Raw genomic sequence first — 18,336 nt, forward strand, 5'->3', positions numbered from 1 at the left:
TGTTTAGTTATGCGAACATCCCCTTTGGCCGCCTTGTTCCCTTGTTTGGGAATGTGCAGAGCGAAAGTGCTTCTCCCGGGGGGGCATGACTCGGCTTGCGAACAGCCAGAGGTTTATCTGGAGCAGTCCATTGGGGGGACAGAGGTGGGGGCACTGTTGCGACAGCAGGCGCACTGTCGTGGACAGCCACTGTGCCCTTTCAAGGTTCCAGGTCCCCTCGTGTGGCAAAGGTTGTCCGTTGAAAGTCTGTCTGTGGTCCTCGGGGACAGTGTCTTTGATCACTGTGAGTCCTCGGTTGTGTCGCTGTGGCAGTGGAGAATTGCCAGGATGCATGGGGTGGGGTGGGCATCATCCAAGCAGACAGGCTTGCGGTGTGTCTTCCCTGCTATTCAGTGTCTCCGTGTTCGTATGATGTCTGTGGTTTCAAGTAGAGTCGAGCCTGCCTGCAGGCAGGAGGAGGGCACTTAGGACGAGGCTGTGTAGCGTTTGAACGTTACCTCAGTGGTCAGGGCCGCAAACCCTAACAGTTGGAAGCTTGCCTATACGTGGCCGGGAAGGTGGCCTAATTTCCGCTGTGGGGTTCCAACCTGTGTCATGGTTGCTGAAGCCCAACACTTCCCATTGAGGGCATTCCCACGGGGTCATGGAAAGTGATTTGGTCTAGTTGGCGAGACGAGGCACTTGGACCGAAGTCCATTAACGCCTTGAGAAATGCCAGGCTGCATCGTGCCTGTCGGCAACTGCAGGTCGTTGTCAGCCCGCCCATGGGAGTTTACCTTGCTTCCGGGAGCACTGGGAGTGACCCCAAGGGCACATCAGATGTGGTGGTAGGTGGCAGGATCTCCAGGTCCACATAGGTGTGACCCCCACGGCCGGGAGGGAGGTCTTGGCCAGACTTTGTGCTTTGGTCAGAAAGCGTGGTTGTGGGAGAGTGGGAGTCTGTGGCCTATTTCGAAAGCCTGGGGGTCAAAGTTCGAATGCCGCCTCATGAAGCTGACAGGGGTCTTTCTCCTTTCAGTTGGGGTTCCAACCAGGGTGCTGTGTATATACTATGACGTTTACTGTTAGAGGAGTTTGCAGAGGGCCACAGGGACACCCAGAGACCAAGACGCGTATATAGCGGCACACACAGGAATCCACAAACGCATCCTTGTGCAGAGTCACAGTCACACACGCCCACACGTGTGATTACACACATACAGCGTCTCACACACCGAGCAACGTACGTGCATAAGTTCCTTCAGTCGTGCTGTGAGATACACAATCAGTTTTCGGTAAGGGATAGTGGTACTTGGGAAGCTGATTCCAGGCTCACACCCAGGTTAAGTGTTCACAAAAATCATGTTCTCTGAGGACCCTGGTGCAATTTAGAAACCTGCGTGATTTCTGTCCACTTCTCAGGTGCAGTTGCAGCGTAAGGCTGGCTGTTGGCAGAGAAGAAGACCTTCGCATTGTCTGATGACTGGATGTGCTAAGGAGAACTGGAAAAAGTGGGGCGGGTGCACGTTGCCGAGCATGGCTGTGCATATCTCAGGACGGGAGGCATTCACCCATACTAAGATGTGCCATTGGATATTAGGATTTCCACAGATGGGCCCAATGGTTGCAAGAGTGGATTGATTGTTGGTCCTGCTGAGTGGCCTGAGGACTGTGGATTCCCCAGGCAGTTGGAGTACTTCCAGGTCATGACTCCTCTGCAGAGACCCATGGCCTTCCCTTTTGTGTTCTCCAGCGTCCCAGCATGTGCTTGGATCGATGATGACACCCTTGTATGCATTCCTTGGAAAATCTGAACAAAATGAGTGAGAATGCTCTACCGTCTCCTCATCGAAACTGAGGTCCAGCACGTTTCCTCTCTCGGGAGTACGGGAAGTTTAGGAGTGAGGGCCAACGTACCCTGCTGACAGGCATGCAAACACCCCTAAAGGCTCCATTATTGGAGGGGCTCCTGTCTGAGGGTCGACCATGTCTGCCCATTAGATGGGTCATCTATGAATCCCCGGTCCCTGCTAAAAGGCCGTTGAGGGAATGCAAGAGGGCAGGCTTTCCTGCTAGTCTTCAGGGTCGGAGTGTGTTCTGGTATAGACCCAGTAAGCTTGCAGCTTGGAGAGTTGATTTTGGGACAGGATCACGCTTTGTGCATCCGATTCCGAGGTTGATTATGGAAGCCAAAATGAGCAAGCTTCCCTGGTTGGAGCCTGGAGCCTCAGGCCAGGCCTGTGGCCCTCTCTGTTGTTGTGTTTCGTGCAGTGAGGTTCTTGACTGCCCGGTGTGGCTTGAGCAGTGGGAGGGCGTGGGTAGGAGTTGGGCGATGGCGGAAGGGGGCTGATGATTTAGGCCTCGGTGCGGCCCCTGTGAGCTCCGCTGCTGAAGTTGCTGGCACACTGTTGGCGCTAAGTGGATGTTTGTGGAGTGGGGTATGGATCGAGTGAAGCATTTCAGCCTGGGTGGTGGCTGCTGGCCTGGAGAGAAAGGTAAGGTATCATGAGGAAGGGTCCTGTGTGATGTTGTGGGATGGGCTGTCATCATTGGGTTGCAGGCGCTGGCCTCGGCTTCCCAAGTATGTGTCTTGTTCGTGATGGGCTGGCATAAGCTGCCTATGGAGCAGATGGCTTTGGCAGTTCAAGAGGGTGAGTTGAGGTACGTAACTTGTGTAGAGTTGCGATCCCGTTGCCCGAGGAATGACACCCAAAGGGTGTCTTGCGGGAAGTAGAGAAGATCGACATGGTGAGGCGTCTGTGCCGGCCTCCTTGGAGGTAGTTGAGTTATGCGAAAATCCCCTTTGGCCGCTTTGTTCCCTTGTTTGGCAATGTGTAATGCGAAAGTGTTTCTCCCGTGGGGGAATGATGCGACCGGCCAGTGTAGCACGCAGGCCTTTCGAACAGCCAGAGGTTTATCTGGAACAGTCCATTGGTGGGGCAGAGATGGGGGCCCCATTGCCATTCCTGCTGTGCTGCCGTGGCATGCCACTGTTCCCTTTCAGGCTTCCAAGTCCCCTCGCATGGCACAGGTCTTCCGTGGAAAGTCTGTCTGTGGTCCTCGGGAACATGCCTTTGATCACTGTGAGTTACTCGGTACTGTCACTGTTGCAGTGGAGAATTTCCAGGATGCATGGGGTGGGGTCAGCATCAACGAAGGAGACAGGCTTGCGGTCTGTCTTCCCTGGTGTTCAGTGTCCCCGTGTTCTGAAGATGTTTGTGGTTTCCAGTAGGGTCGTGTCGCCCTGTGGGCTGGAGGAGGGCACGTAGGACGAGGCTTTCAAGGGTTTGAGAGTTTCCTTAGGGGTCAGGGCCGTGAACATTCAAGATGGGAGCTGCCTGAGACGTGGCTGGGCAAGTGGAGTAGTCTCCGCCGTGTGGATTCAAATGGGTCATGGTGGCTGAAGCCCATCACTTCCTGTGGTGGGCATTCCCACGGGTCAATGGAAAGTGATTAGGCCTAGTTAGCGAGAAGTGGCACGTGGGCCCACGTTCGTTAGCCCCTTGAGTGGTTTCAGGCTGCATCTTGGCAGTAGACAGCTGCCGGTCGGAGTCGGCCCGACCATGGGAGTTCCCTTGCTTCTGGAAGTGCTGCGAGTGACCCCAAATGCCCATCAGATATACTGGTAGCTGACAGAGTCTCGAGGTGCACGTAGATGTCACAGCCAAGGCCCGGAGGCAGGTCTCGTCGAGGCTGTGTGTTTTTGTCAGAAGGCGTGGCTGTGGGAGAGCGGGAGTCCATGGACTATTTCAACAACCCCTGGGGGTCAAAGTGTGCCTGCGGCCTCTTGAAGCTGACAGGGGTCTTTCTCCTTTCAGTTGGGGGTCTATCTAGGGTGCTGTGTATAAACTATTTCTTTTATTGTTGGACTCCTCTTCACAGGGCCATAGGGACACACAGAGACCAAGACGCGTATTCAGCGGCACACAGAGAAACCCACAAGCACGTCCGAATGCGCAGTCACAGTCACACATGCCCACACGCATGAACACACACATACAGCCTCTCACACACCGGCCAACATATGTGCCTAACTTCCTGCAGTCGTACTATCAGACAGGCAGTCAATTCTCAGTAAGGAATAGAGGTCCTTGGGAAGCAGTTTCACAGCTCAAGGCCAGGTAAATGTTTCTATGGATCATGTCCTCTGAGGACACCGGTCCACTTATGAAGCCTCGGTGATTTCTGTCCACTTCTCAGGTGCTGTTGCTGGGAAAGTCTGGCCGTCGGCACAAACAAGAAGACCTTCTTGTTCTCTGATGACTGGACGTGCTAAGAAGAACTGGAAAAAGTGAGGCGGGCCCATGTCCCCGAGCATGGTGGTGGATAACTCAGGATGGTAGGTATTCAAGCACCCCAAATGTGCCATTAGGTATTAGGTTTTCCTCAGACGGGCCCAATGGCTTCAAGAGTGGATTGATTGTTCCTCTTGCTGAGTGACCTGAGGGCTGTGGATTCTCCAGGCTTTTGAGGTAGCCCAGGCTCATGGCTCCTGTACAGAGCCCCGCGCACACCCCGGTTATGTTCTGCAGCGTCCCAGCATGTGCTTGGATCGATGATGACACCCTTGCATGCATTTCTTGGAAAATCTGAACCAAATGAGTGAGAACACTCTACCGTCTCCTCATCGAAACTGAGGTTCAGCACGTTTCCTCTCTCAGGGGGAGAGGACAGTTCGGAATGAGGGCCAGCCTCTCCCGCCGACATGCATGCAAACACCACCAAGGACTCCAGTATTGGAGGGGTTCCTGTCTGAGGGTTGACCGTGTCTGAACATAAGCTGTGTTATCTGTGAATCCCGGGTCCCTGCTGAATGGCTGTTGAGGGAATGCGAGGGGCCAGGCTCTCCTGCTGGTCTTAAGAGTCGGAGTGTGTGCTGTTTTAGGCCCAGTTAGCTTGCAGTTGGGAGGTGAGTTTTGGCCAAGGTCACGCTTCGTGCATGCCATTTTGGGGGTTGATTCTGGAAGCCAAAATGAGCAAGCGTCCCTGGTTGGTGCCTTGAATCTCAGGACAGGTCTGTGGACCTCCCTGTTCTTGCGTTTTTCACGGTGAGGTTCTCGAGTGCCTAGTGAGGCTGGAGCAATGGGCAGGGGTGAGCTCGGTTGGGCATCTGAGGAAAGTGGCTGAAGGTTTAGGCCTCGCTGCTGCCCTTGTTTGCTTCTCTACTTTAACTCCCGGCACAGTGTTGATGCAAAGTGGGTCATCGTGGAGTGCGGACAGGAACGAGTGCTGAATTTAAACCTGCATGGATCACTGATGGCCCGCACAGGAAGGTAAGGGAAGATGTGGACATGTCCTTTGTGATGTCGTGGTATAGGCTATCATAATTGGGTTGCAGGTGCTGGCCTCAGCTTCCCAAGGATGTGTCAGGTTCGTGATTGGCTGGCATCAGCTGCCTATGGAGGGGATGGCTTCGGCAGTTCAGGTGGATGAGGTGAGGTAGGTAACTGTGTAGATTTGGAATCCCATTGCCAGAGGAAAGGCACCCAAAGGGTGTCTTGCGAGACGTAAAGAAGACTGACATGGTGACGCGTCTGTGCTGGCCTCCTTGGAGGATGTTTAGTTATGCGAACATCCCCTTTGGCCGCCTTGTTCCCTTGTTTGGGAATGTGCAGAGCGAAAGTGCTTCTCCCGGGGGGGCATGACTCGGCTTGCGAACAGCCAGAGGTTTATCTGGAGCAGTCCATTGGGGGGACAGAGGTGGGGGCACTGTTGCGACAGCAGGCGCACTGTCGTGGACAGCCACTGTGCCCTTTCAAGGTTCCAGGTCCCCTCGTGTGGCAAAGGTTGTCCGTTGAAAGTCTGTCTGTGGTCCTCGGGGACAGTGTCTTTGATCACTGTGAGTCCTCGGTTGTGTCGCTGTGGCAGTGGAGAATTGCCAGGATGCATGGGGTGGGGTGGGCATCATCCAAGCAGACAGGCTTGCGGTGTGTCTTCCCTGCTATTCAGTGTCTCCGTGTTCGTATGATGTCTGTGGTTTCAAGTAGAGTCGAGCCTGCCTGCAGGCAGGAGGAGGGCACTTAGGACGAGGCTGTGTAGCGTTTGAACGTTACCTCAGTGGTCAGGGCCGCAAACCCTAACAGTTGGAAGCTTGCCTATACGTGGCCGGGAAGGTGGCCTAATTTCCGCTGTGGGGTTCCAACCTGTGTCATGGTTGCTGAAGCCCAACACTTCCCATTGAGGGCATTCCCACGGGGTCATGGAAAGTGATTTGGTCTAGTTGGCGAGACGAGGCACTTGGACCGAAGTCCATTAACGCCTTGAGAAATGCCAGGCTGCATCGTGCCTGTCGGCAACTGCAGGTCGTTGTCAGCCCGCCCATGGGAGTTTACCTTGCTTCCGGGAGCACTGGGAGTGACCCCAAGGGCACATCAGATGTGGTGGTAGGTGGCAGGATCTCCAGGTCCACATAGGTGTGACCCCCACGGCCGGGAGGGAGGTCTTGGCCAGACTTTGTGCTTTGGTCAGAAAGCGTGGTTGTGGGAGAGTGGGAGTCTGTGGCCTATTTCGAAAGCCTGGGGGTCAAAGTTCGAATGCCGCCTCATGAAGCTGACAGGGGTCTTTCTCCTTTCAGTTGGGGTTCCAACCAGGGTGCTGTGTATATACTATGACGTTTACTGTTAGAGGAGTTTGCAGAGGGCCACAGGGACACCCAGAGACCAAGACGCGTATATAGCGGCACACACAGGAATCCACAAACGCATCCTTGTGCAGAGTCACAGTCACACACGCCCACACGTGTGATTACACACATACAGCGTCTCACACACCGAGCAACGTACGTGCATAAGTTCCTTCAGTCGTGCTGTGAGATACACAATCAGTTTTCGGTAAGGGATAGTGGTACTTGGGAAGCTGATTCCAGGCTCACACCCAGGTTAAGTGTTCACAAAAATCATGTTCTCTGAGGACCCTGGTGCAATTTAGAAACCTGCGTGATTTCTGTCCACTTCTCAGGTGCAGTTGCAGCGTAAGGCTGGCTGTTGGCAGAGAAGAAGACCTTCGCATTGTCTGATGACTGGATGTGCTAAGGAGAACTGGAAAAAGTGGGGCGGGTGCACGTTGCCGAGCATGGCTGTGCATATCTCAGGACGGGAGGCATTCACCCATACTAAGATGTGCCATTGGATATTAGGATTTCCACAGATGGGCCCAATGGTTGCAAGAGTGGATTGATTGTTGGTCCTGCTGAGTGGCCTGAGGACTGTGGATTCCCCAGGCAGTTGGAGTACTTCCAGGTCATGACTCCTCTGCAGAGACCCATGGCCTTCCCTTTTGTGTTCTCCAGCGTCCCAGCATGTGCTTGGATCGATGATGACACCCTTGTATGCATTCCTTGGAAAATCTGAACAAAATGAGTGAGAATGCTCTACCGTCTCCTCATCGAAACTGAGGTCCAGCACGTTTCCTCTCTCGGGAGTACGGGAAGTTTAGGAGTGAGGGCCAACGTACCCTGCTGACAGGCATGCAAACACCCCTAAAGGCTCCATTATTGGAGGGGCTCCTGTCTGAGGGTCGACCATGTCTGCCCATTAGATGGGTCATCTATGAATCCCCGGTCCCTGCTAAAAGGCCGTTGAGGGAATGCAAGAGGGCAGGCTTTCCTGCTAGTCTTCAGGGTCGGAGTGTGTTCTGGTATAGACCCAGTAAGCTTGCAGCTTGGAGAGTTGATTTTGGGACAGGATCACGCTTTGTGCATCCGATTCCGAGGTTGATTATGGAAGCCAAAATGAGCAAGCTTCCCTGGTTGGAGCCTGGAGCCTCAGGCCAGGCCTGTGGCCCTCTCTGTTGTTGTGTTTCGTGCAGTGAGGTTCTTGACTGCCCGGTGTGGCTTGAGCAGTGGGAGGGCGTGGGTAGGAGTTGGGCGATGGCGGAAGGGGGCTGATGATTTAGGCCTCGGTGCGGCCCCTGTGAGCTCCGCTGCTGAAGTTGCTGGCACACTGTTGGCGCTAAGTGGATGTTTGTGGAGTGGGGTATGGATCGAGTGAAGCATTTCAGCCTGGGTGGTGGCTGCTGGCCTGGAGAGAAAGGTAAGGTATCATGAGGAAGGGTCCTGTGTGATGTTGTGGGATGGGCTGTCATCATTGGGTTGCAGGCGCTGGCCTCGGCTTCCCAAGTATGTGTCTTGTTCGTGATGGGCTGGCATAAGCTGCCTATGGAGCAGATGGCTTTGGCAGTTCAAGAGGGTGAGTTGAGGTACGTAACTTGTGTAGAGTTGCGATCCCGTTGCCCGAGGAATGACACCCAAAGGGTGTCTTGCGGGAAGTAGAGAAGATCGACATGGTGAGGCGTCTGTGCCGGCCTCCTTGGAGGTAGTTGAGTTATGCGAAAATCCCCTTTGGCCGCTTTGTTCCCTTGTTTGGCAATGTGTAATGCGAAAGTGTTTCTCCCGTGGGGGAATGATGCGACCGGCCAGTGTAGCACGCAGGCCTTTCGAACAGCCAGAGGTTTATCTGGAACAGTCCATTGGTGGGGCAGAGATGGGGGCCCCATTGCCATTCCTGCTGTGCTGCCGTGGCATGCCACTGTTCCCTTTCAGGCTTCCAAGTCCCCTCGCATGGCACAGGTCTTCCGTGGAAAGTCTGTCTGTGGTCCTCGGGAACATGCCTTTGATCACTGTGAGTTACTCGGTACTGTCACTGTTGCAGTGGAGAATTTCCAGGATGCATGGGGTGGGGTCAGCATCAACGAAGGAGACAGGCTTGCGGTCTGTCTTCCCTGGTGTTCAGTGTCCCCGTGTTCTGAAGATGTTTGTGGTTTCCAGTAGGGTCGTGTCGCCCTGTGGGCTGGAGGAGGGCACGTAGGACGAGGCTTTCAAGGGTTTGAGAGTTTCCTTAGGGGTCAGGGCCGTGAACATTCAAGATGGGAGCTGCCTGAGACGTGGCTGGGCAAGTGGAGTAGTCTCCGCCGTGTGGATTCAAATGGGTCATGGTGGCTGAAGCCCATCACTTCCTGTGGTGGGCATTCCCACGGGTCAATGGAAAGTGATTAGGCCTAGTTAGCGAGAAGTGGCACGTGGGCCCACGTTCGTTAGCCCCTTGAGTGGTTTCAGGCTGCATCTTGGCAGTAGACAGCTGCCGGTCGGAGTCGGCCCGACCATGGGAGTTCCCTTGCTTCTGGAAGTGCTGCGAGTGACCCCAAATGCCCATCAGATATACTGGTAGCTGACAGAGTCTCGAGGTGCACGTAGATGTCACAGCCAAGGCCCGGAGGCAGGTCTCGTCGAGGCTGTGTGTTTTTGTCAGAAGGCGTGGCTGTGGGAGAGCGGGAGTCCATGGACTATTTCAACAACCCCTGGGGGTCAAAGTGTGCCTGCGGCCTCTTGAAGCTGACAGGGGTCTTTCTCCTTTCAGTTGGGGGTCTATCTAGGGTGCTGTGTATAAACTATTTCTTTTATTGTTGGACTCCTCTTCACAGGGCCATAGGGACACACAGAGACCAAGACGCGTATTCAGCGGCACACAGAGAAACCCACAAGCACGTCCGAATGCGCAGTCACAGTCACACATGCCCACACGCGTGAACACACACATACAGCCTCTCACACACCGGCCAACATATGTGCCTAACTTCCTGCAGTCGTACTATCAGACAGGCAGTCAATTCTCAGTAAGGAATAGAGGTCCTTGGGAAGCAGTTTCACAGCTCAAGGCCAGGTAAATGTTTCTATGGATCATGTCCTCTGAGGACACCGGTCCACTTATGAAGCCTCGGTGATTTCTGTCCACTTCTCAGGTGCTGTTGCTGGGAAAGTCTGGCCGTCGGCACAAACAAGAAGACCTTCTTGTTCTCTGATGACTGGACGTGCTAAGAAGAACTGGAAAAAGTGAGGCGGGCCCATGTCCCCGAGCATGGTGGTGGATAACTCAGGATGGTAGGTATTCAAGCACCCCAAATGTGCCATTAGGTATTAGGTTTTCCTCAGACGGGCCCAATGGCTTCAAGAGTGGATTGATTGTTCCTCTTGCTGAGTGACCTGAGGGCTGTGGATTCTCCAGGCTTTTGAGGTAGCCCAGGCTCATGGCTCCTGTACAGAGCCCCGCGCACACCCCGGTTATGTTCTGCAGCGTCCCAGCATGTGCTTGGATCGATGATGACACCCTTGCATGCATTTCTTGGAAAATCTGAACCAAATGAGTGAGAACACTCTACCGTCTCCTCATCGAAACTGAGGTTCAGCACGTTTCCTCTCTCAGGGGGAGAGGACAGTTCGGAATGAGGGCCAGCCTCTCCCGCCGACATGCATGCAAACACCACCAAGGACTCCAGTATTGGAGGGGTTCCTGTCTGAGGGTTGACCGTGTCTGAACATAAGCTGTGTTATCTGTGAATCCCGGGTCCCTGCTGAATGGCTGTTGAGGGAATGCGAGGGGCCAGGCTCTCCTGCTGGTCTTAAGAGTCGGAGTGTGTGCTGTTTTAGGCCCAGTTAGCTTGCAGTTGGGAGGTGAGTTTTGGCCAAGGTCACGCTTCGTGCATGCCATTTTGGGGGTTGATTCTGGAAGCCAAAATGAGCAAGCGTCCCTGGTTGGTGCCTTGAATCTCAGGACAGGTCTGTGGACCTCCCTGTTCTTGCGTTTTTCACGGTGAGGTTCTCGAGTGCCTAGTGAGGCTGGAGCAATGGGCAGGGGTGAGCTCGGTTGGGCATCTGAGGAAAGTGGCTGAAGGTTTAGGCCTCGCTGCTGCCCTTGTTTGCTTCTCTACTTTAACTCCCGGCACAGTGTTGATGCAAAGTGGGTCATCGTGGAGTGCGGACAGGAACGAGTGCTGAATTTAAACCTGCATGGATCACTGATGGCCCGCACAGGAAGGTAAGGGAAGATGTGGACATGTCCTTTGTGATGTCGTGGTATAGGCTATCATAATTGGGTTGCAGGTGCTGGCCTCAGCTTCCCAAGGATGTGTCAGGTTCGTGATTGGCTGGCATCAGCTGCCTATGGAGGGGATGGCTTCGGCAGTTCAGGTGGATGAGGTGAGGTAGGTAACTGTGTAGATTTGGAATCCCATTGCCAGAGGAAAGGCACCCAAAGGGTGTCTTGCGAGACGTAAAGAAGACTGACATGGTGACGCGTCTGTGCTGGCCTCCTTGGAGGATGTTTAGTTATGCGAACATCCCCTTTGGCCGCCTTGTTCCCTTGTTTGGGAATGTGCAGAGCGAAAGTGCTTCTCCCGGGGGGGCATGACTCGGCTTGCGAACAGCCAGAGGTTTATCTGGAGCAGTCCATTGGGGGGACAGAGGTGGGGGCACTGTTGCGACAGCAGGCGCACTGTCGTGGACAGCCACTGTGCCCTTTCAAGGTTCCAGGTCCCCTCGTGTGGCAAAGGTTGTCCGTTGAAAGTCTGTCTGTGGTCCTCGGGGACAGTGTCTTTGATCACTGTGAGTCCTCGGTTGTGTCGCTGTGGCAGTGGAGAATTGCCAGGATGCATGGGGTGGGGTGGGCATCATCCAAGCAGACAGGCTTGCGGTGTGTCTTCCCTGCTATTCAGTGTCTCCGTGTTCGTATGATGTCTGTGGTTTCAAGTAGAGTCGAGCCTGCCTGCAGGCAGGAGGAGGGCACTTAGGACGAGGCTGTGTAGCGTTTGAACGTTACCTCAGTGGTCAGGGCCGCAAACCCTAACAGTTGGAAGCTTGCCTATACGTGGCCGGGAAGGTGGCCTAATTTCCGCTGTGGGGTTCCAACCTGTGTCATGGTTGCTGAAGCCCAACACTTCCCTTTGAGGGCATTCCCACGGGGTCATGGAAAGTGATTTGGTCTAGTTGGCGAGACGAGGCACTTGGACCGAAGTCCATTAACGCCTTGAGAAATGCCAGGCTGCATCGTGCCTGTCGGCAACTGCAGGTCGTTGTCAGCCCGCCCATGGGAGTTTACCTTGCTTCCGGGAGCACTGGGAGTGACCCCAAGGGCACATCAGATGTGGTGGTAGGTGGCAGGATCTCCAGGTCCACATAGGTGTGACCCCCACGGCCGGGAGGGAGGTCTTGGCCAGACTTTGTGCTTTGGTCAGAAAGCGTGGTTGTGGGAGAGTGGGAGTCTGTGGCCTATTTCGAAAGCCTGGGGGTCAAATTTCGAATGCCGCCTCATGAAGCTGACAGGGGTCTTTCTCCTTTCAGTTGGGGTTCCAACCAGGGTGCTGTGTATATACTATGACGTTTACTGTTAGAGGAGTTTGCAGAGGGCCACAGGGACACCCAGAGACCAAGACGCGTATATAGCGGCACACACAGGAATCCACAAACGCATCCTTGTGCAGAGTCACAGTCACACACGCCCACACGTGTGATTACACACATACAGCGTCTCACACACCGAGCAACGTACGTGCATAAGTTCCTTCAGTCGTGCTGTGAGATACACAATCAGTTTTCGGTAAGGGATAGTGGTACTTGGGAAGCTGATTCCAGGCTCACACCCAGGTTAAGTGTTCACAAAAATCATGTTCTCTGAGGACCCTGGTGCAATTTAGAAACCTGCGTGATTTCTGTCCACTTCTCAGGTGCAGTTGCAGCGTAAGGCTGGCTGTTGGCAGAGAAGAAGACCTTCGCATTGTCTGATGACTGGATGTGCTAAGGAGAACTGGAAAAAGTGGGGCGGGTGCACGTTGCCGAGCATGGCTGTGCATATCTCAGGACGGGAGGCATTCACCCATACTAAGATGTGCCATTGGATATTAGGATTTCCACAGATGGGCCCAATGGTTGCAAGAGTGGATTGATTGTTGGTCCTGCTGAGTGGCCTGAGGACTGTGGATTCCCCAGGCAGTTGGAGTACTTCCAGGTCATGACTCCTCTGCAGAGACCCATGGCCTTCCCTTTTGTGTTCTCCAGCGTCCCAGCATGTGCTTGGATCGATGATGACACCCTTGTATGCATTCCTTGGAAAATCTGAACAAAATGAGTGAGAATGCTCTACCGTCTCCTCATCGAAACTGAGGTCCAGCACGTTTCCTCTCTCGGGAGTACGGGAAGTTTAGGAGTGAGGGCCAACGTACCCTGCTGACAGGCATGCAAACACCCCTAAAGGCTCCATTATTGGAGGGGCTCCTGTCTGAGGGTCGACCATGTCTGCCCATTAGATGGGTCATCTATGAATCCCCGGTCCCTGCTAAAAGGCCGTTGAGGGAATGCAAGAGGGCAGGCTTTCCTGCTAGTCTTCAGGGTCGGAGTGTGTTCTGGTATAGACCCAGTAAGCTTGCAGCTTGGAGAGTTGATTTTGGGACAGGATCACGCTTTGTGCATCCGATTCCGAGGTTGATTATGGAAGCCAAAATGAGCAAGCTTCCCTGGTTGGAGCCTGGAGCCTCAGGCCAGGCCTGTGGCCCTCTCTGTTGTTGTGTTTCGTGCAGTGAGGTTCTTGACTGCCCGGTGTGGCTTGAGCAGTGGGAGGGCGTGGGTAGGAGTTGGGCGATGGCGGAAGGGGGCTGATGATTTAGGCCTCGGTGCGGCCCCTGTGAGCTCCGCTGCTGAAGTTGCTGGCACACTGTTGGCGCTAAGTGGATGTTTGTGGAGTGGGGTATGGATCGAGTGAAGCATTTCAGCCTGGTGGTGGCTGCTGGCCTGGAGAGAAAGGTAAGGTATCATGAGGAAGGGTCCTGTGTGATGTTGTGGGATGGGCTGTCATCATTGGGTTGCAGGCGCTGGCCTCGGCTTCCCAAGTATGTGTCTTGTTCGTGATGGGCTGGCATAAGCTGCCTATGGAGCAGATGGCTTTGGCAGTTCAAGAGGGTGAGTTGAGGTACGTAACTTGTGTAGAGTTGCGATCCCGTTGCCCGAGGAATGACACCCAAAGGGTGTCTTGCGGAAGTAGAGAAGATATCGACATGGTGAGGCGTCTGTGCCGGCCTCCTTGGAGGTAGTTGAGTTATGCGAAAATCCCCTTTGGCCGCTTTGTTCCCTTGTTTGGCAATGTGTAATGCGAAAGTGTTTCTCCCGTGGGGGAATGATGCGACCGGCCAGTGTAGCACGCAGGCCTTTCGAACAGCCAGAGGTTTATCTGGAACAGTCCATTGGTGGGGCAGAGATGGGGGCCCCATTGCCATTCCTGCTGTGCTGCCGTGGCATGCCACTGTTCCCTTTCAGGCTTCCAAGTCCCCTCGCATGGCACAGGTCTTCCGTGGAAAGTCTGTCTGTGGTCCTCGGGAACATGCCTTTGATCACTGTGAGTTACTCGGTACTGTCACTGTTGCAGTGGAGAATTTCCAGGATGCATGGGGTGGGGTCAGCATCAACGAAGGAGACAGGCTTGCGGTCTGTCTTCCCTGGTGTTCAGTGTCCCCGTGTTCTGAAGATGTTTGTGGTTTCCAGTAGGGTCGTGTCGCCCTGTGGGCTGGAGGAGGGCACGTAGGACGAGGCTTTCAAGGGTTTGAGAGTTTCCTTAGGGGTCAGGGCCGTGAACATTCAAGATGGGAGCTGCCTGAGACGTGGCTGGGCAAGTGGAGTAGTCTCCGCCGTGTGGATTCAAATGGGTCATGGTGGCTGAAGCCCATCACTTCCTGTGGTGGGCATTCCCACGGGTCAATGGAAAGTGATTAGGCCTAGTTAGCGAGAAGTGGCACGTGGGCCCACGTTCGTTAGCCCCTTGAGTGGTTTCAGGCTGCATCTTGGCAGTAGACAGCTGCCGGTCGGAGTCGGCCCGACCATGGGAGTTCCCTTGCTTCTGGAAGTGCTGCGAGTGACCCCAAATGCCCATCAGATATACTGGTAGCTGACAGAGTCTCGAGGTGCACGTAGATGTCACAGCCAAGGCCCGGAGGCAGGTCTCGTCGAGGCTGTGTGTTTTTGTCAGAAGGCGTGGCTGTGGGAGAGCGGGAGTCCATGGACTATTTCAACAACCCCTGGGGGTCAAAGTGTGCCTGCGGCCTCTTGAAGCTGACAGGGGTCTTTCTCCTTTCAGTTGGGGGTCTATCTAGGGTGCTGTGTATAAACTATTTCTTTTATTGTTGGACTCCTCTTCACAGGGCCATAGGGACACACAGAGACCAAGACGCGTATTCAGCGGCACACAGAGAAACCCACAAGCACGTCCGAATGCGCAGTCACAGTCACACATGCCCACACGCGTGAACACACACATACAGCCTCTCACACACCGGCCAACATATGTGCCTAACTTCCTGCAGTCGTACTATCAGACAGGCAGTCAATTCTCAGTAAGGAATAGAGGTCCTTGGGAAGCAGTTTCACAGCTCAAGGCCAGGTAAATGTTTCTATGGATCATGTCCTCTGAGGACACCGGTCCACTTATGAAGCCTCGGTGATTTCTGTCCACTTCTCAGGTGCTGTTGCTGGGAAAGTCTGGCCGTCGGCACAAACAAGAAGACCTTCTTGTTCTCTGATGACTGGACGTGCTAAGAAGAACTGGAAAAAGTGAGGCGGGCCCATGTCCCCGAGCATGGTGGTGGATAACTCAGGATGGTAGGTATTCAAGCACCCCAAATGTGCCATTAGGTATTAGGTTTTCCTCAGACGGGCCCAATGGCTTCAAGAGTGGATTGATTGTTCCTCTTGCTGAGTGACCTGAGGGCTGTGGATTCTCCAGGCTTTTGAGGTAGCCCAGACTCATGGCTCCTGTACAGAGCCCCGCGCACACCTCGGTTATATTCTGCAGCGTCCCAGCATGTGATTGGATCGATGATGACACCCTTGTATGCATTCCTTGGAAAATCTGAACAAAATGAGTGAGAACACTCTACCGTCTCCTCATCGAAACTGAGGTTCAGCACGTTTCCTCTCTCAGGGGGAGAGGACAGTTCGGAATGAGGGCCAGCCTCTCCCGCCGACATGCATGCAAACACCACCAAGGACTCCAATATTGGAGGGGCTCCTGTCTGAGGGTTGACCGTGTCTGAACATAAGCTGTGTTATCTGTGAATCCCGGGTCCCTGCTGAATGGCTGTTGAGGGAATGCGAGGGGCCAGGCTCTCCTGCTGGTCTTAAGAGTCGGAGTGTGTGCTGTTTTAGGCCCAGTTAGGTTGCAGTTGGGAGGGGAGTTTTGGCCAAGGTCACGCTTCGTGCATGCCATTTTGGGGGTTGATTCTGGAAGCCAAAATGAGCAAGCGTCCCTGGTTGGTGCCTTGAATCTCAGGACAGGTCTGTGGACCTCCCTGTTCTTGCGTTTTTCACGGTGAGGTTCTCGAGTGCCTAGTGAGGCTGGAGCAATGGGCAGGGGTGAGCTCGGTTGGGCATCGGAGGAAAGCGGCTGAAGGATTAGGCTTCGCTGCTGCCCTTGTTTGCTTCTCTACTGTAACTCCCGGCACAGTGTTGATGCCAAGTGGGTCATCGTGGAGTGGGGACAGGAACAAGTGCTGAATTTAAACCTGCGTGGATCACTGATGGCCCGCACAGGAAGATAAGGGAAGATGTGGACATGTCCTTTGTGATGTCGTGGATTAGGCTATCATAATTGGGTTGCAGGTGCTGGCCTCGGCTTCCCAAAGATGTGTCATGTTCGTGATTGGCTGGCATCAGCTGCCTATGGAGGTGATGGCTTCGACAGTTCAAGTGGATGAGGTGAGGTAGGTAACTGTGTAGAGTTGGAATGCCATTGCCAGAGGAAAGACACCCAAAGGGTGTCTTGCGAGAAGTAAAGAAGATTGACATGGTGACGTGTCTGTGCTGTCCTCCTTGGAGGATGCTTAGTTATGTAAACATCCTCTTTGGCCGCTTTGTTCCCTTGTTTGGGAATGTGCAAAGCAAAAGTGCTTCTCCCGGAGGGGGGGCATGACTCGGCTTGCGAACAGCCAGAGGTTGATCTGGAGCAGTCCGTTGGGGAGACAGATGTGGGGGCACTGTTGCGACACCAGGCGCACTGTCGTGGACAGCCACTGTGCCCTTTCAAGGTTCCAGGTCCCCTCGTGTGGCAAAGGTTTTCCGTTGAAAGTCTGTCTGTGGTCCTCGGGGAAAGTGCCTTTGATCACTGTGAGTTCCTCGGTAGTGTCGCTGTGGCAGTGGAGAATTGCCAGGATGCATGGGGTGGGGTGGGCATCATCAAAGCAGACAGGCTTGCGGTGTGTCTTCCCTGCTGTTCAGTGTCTCCGTGTTCGCATGATGTCTGTGGCTTCAAGTAGAGTCGAGTCGCCCTGCAGGCAGGAGGAGGGCACTTAGGACGAGGCTGTGTAGCGTTTGAGAGTTTCCTCAGTGTTCAGGGCCGCAAACCCTACCAGTTGGAAGCTTGCCTCTACGTGGCCGGGAAGGTGGCCTAATTTCCGCTGTGGGGTTCCAACCTCTATCATGGTTTCTAAAGCCCAACACTTCCCATTGAGGGCATTCCCACGGGGTCATGGAAAGTGATTTGGTCTAGTTGGCGAGACGAGGCACTTGGGCCGAAGTCCATTAACACCTTGAGAAGTGCCAGGCTGCATCGTGCTTTTTGGCAATTGCAGGTCAGTGTCAGCCCGCCCATGGGAGGTTACCTTGCTTCCGGGAGCACTGGGAGTGACCCCAAGGGCACATCAGATGTGGTGGTAGGTGGCAGGATCTCCAGGTCCACATAGGTGTGACAACCACGGCCGGGAGGGAGGTCTAGTCTAGTCTTTGTGCTTTGGTCAGAAGGCGTGGCTGTGGGAGAGCGGGAGTCTGTGGCCTATTTCGACAGCCTTGGGGTCAAAGTTCGCATGCGGCCTCATGAAGCTGACAGGGGTCTTTCTCCTTTCAGTTGGGGGTCCAACCAGGGTGCTGTGTATAAACTATGACGTTTACTGTTAGAGGGGTCTGCAGAGGGCCACAGGGACACCCAGAGACCAAGACGCGTATTTAGCGGCACACACAGGAATCCACAAACGCATCCTCGTGCAGAGTCACAGTCACACACGCCCACACGTGTGAATACACAAATACAGCGTCTCACACACCGAGCAACGTACGTGCATAACTTCCTTCAGTCGTGCTGTGAGACACACAATCAGTTTTCGGTAAGGGATAGTGGTACTTGGGAAGGAGGTTCCAGGCTCACGCCCAGGGTAAGTGTTCACAAAAATCATGTTCTCTGAGGACCCTGGTGCATTTTAGAAACCTGCGTGATTTCTGTCCACTTCTCAGGTTGCAGTTGCAGCGTAAGGCTGGCTGTTGGCAGAGAAGAAGACCTTCGCGTTGTCTGATGTCTGGATGTGCTAAGGAGAACTGGAAAAAGAGGGGCTGGTGCATGTTGCCGAGCATGGCTGTGGATATCTAAGGACGGTAGGCATTCACCCATACTAAGATGTGCCATTGGATATTAGGATTTCCACAGATGGGCCCTATGGTTGCAAGAGTGGATTGATTGTTGGTCCTGCTGAGTGGCCTGAGGACTGTGGATTCCCCAGGCAGTTGGAATATTTCCAGGTCATGGCTCCTCTGCAGACACCCACGGCCTTCCCTTTCGTGTT

The 18,336-nt window shown here is 54.1% G+C and overlaps 6 non-coding genes across 6 annotated transcripts; all 6 read left to right on the top strand.

Annotated features, from left to right (window-relative positions):
* The first annotated feature begins 1,749 nt into the window (after window positions 1–1,749).
* On the top strand, window positions 1,750–1,842 carry LOC137753847 (small nucleolar RNA SNORD116). The gene has a single exon (XR_011071601.1). It is a non-coding gene; the product is annotated as a small nucleolar RNA SNORD116 (small nucleolar RNA).
* Window positions 1,843–4,528: 2,686 nt separating this feature from the next.
* LOC137749658 (small nucleolar RNA SNORD116) lies at window positions 4,529–4,621 on the top strand. The gene has a single exon (XR_011070244.1). It is a non-coding gene; the product is annotated as a small nucleolar RNA SNORD116 (small nucleolar RNA).
* Window positions 4,622–7,284: 2,663 nt separating this feature from the next.
* Window positions 7,285–7,377, top strand: LOC137753851 (small nucleolar RNA SNORD116). The gene has a single exon (XR_011071603.1). It is a non-coding gene; the product is annotated as a small nucleolar RNA SNORD116 (small nucleolar RNA).
* A 2,686-nt stretch (window positions 7,378–10,063) lies between these two features.
* LOC137749665 (small nucleolar RNA SNORD116) lies at window positions 10,064–10,156 on the top strand. Its single transcript, XR_011070247.1, has one exon. It is a non-coding gene; the product is annotated as a small nucleolar RNA SNORD116 (small nucleolar RNA).
* Window positions 10,157–12,819: 2,663 nt separating this feature from the next.
* On the top strand, window positions 12,820–12,912 carry LOC137753854 (small nucleolar RNA SNORD116). The gene has a single exon (XR_011071604.1). It is a non-coding gene; the product is annotated as a small nucleolar RNA SNORD116 (small nucleolar RNA).
* A 2,686-nt stretch (window positions 12,913–15,598) lies between these two features.
* LOC137754043 (small nucleolar RNA SNORD116) lies at window positions 15,599–15,691 on the top strand. Its single transcript, XR_011071719.1, has one exon. It is a non-coding gene; the product is annotated as a small nucleolar RNA SNORD116 (small nucleolar RNA).
* Window positions 15,692–18,336: the final 2,645 nt, after the last annotated feature.

Source organism: Eschrichtius robustus, chromosome 1 (assembly GCF_028021215.1).
Source record: "Eschrichtius robustus isolate mEscRob2 chromosome 1, mEscRob2.pri, whole genome shotgun sequence".
Classification (NCBI taxonomy): Eukaryota; Metazoa; Chordata; class Mammalia; order Artiodactyla; family Eschrichtiidae; genus Eschrichtius; species Eschrichtius robustus.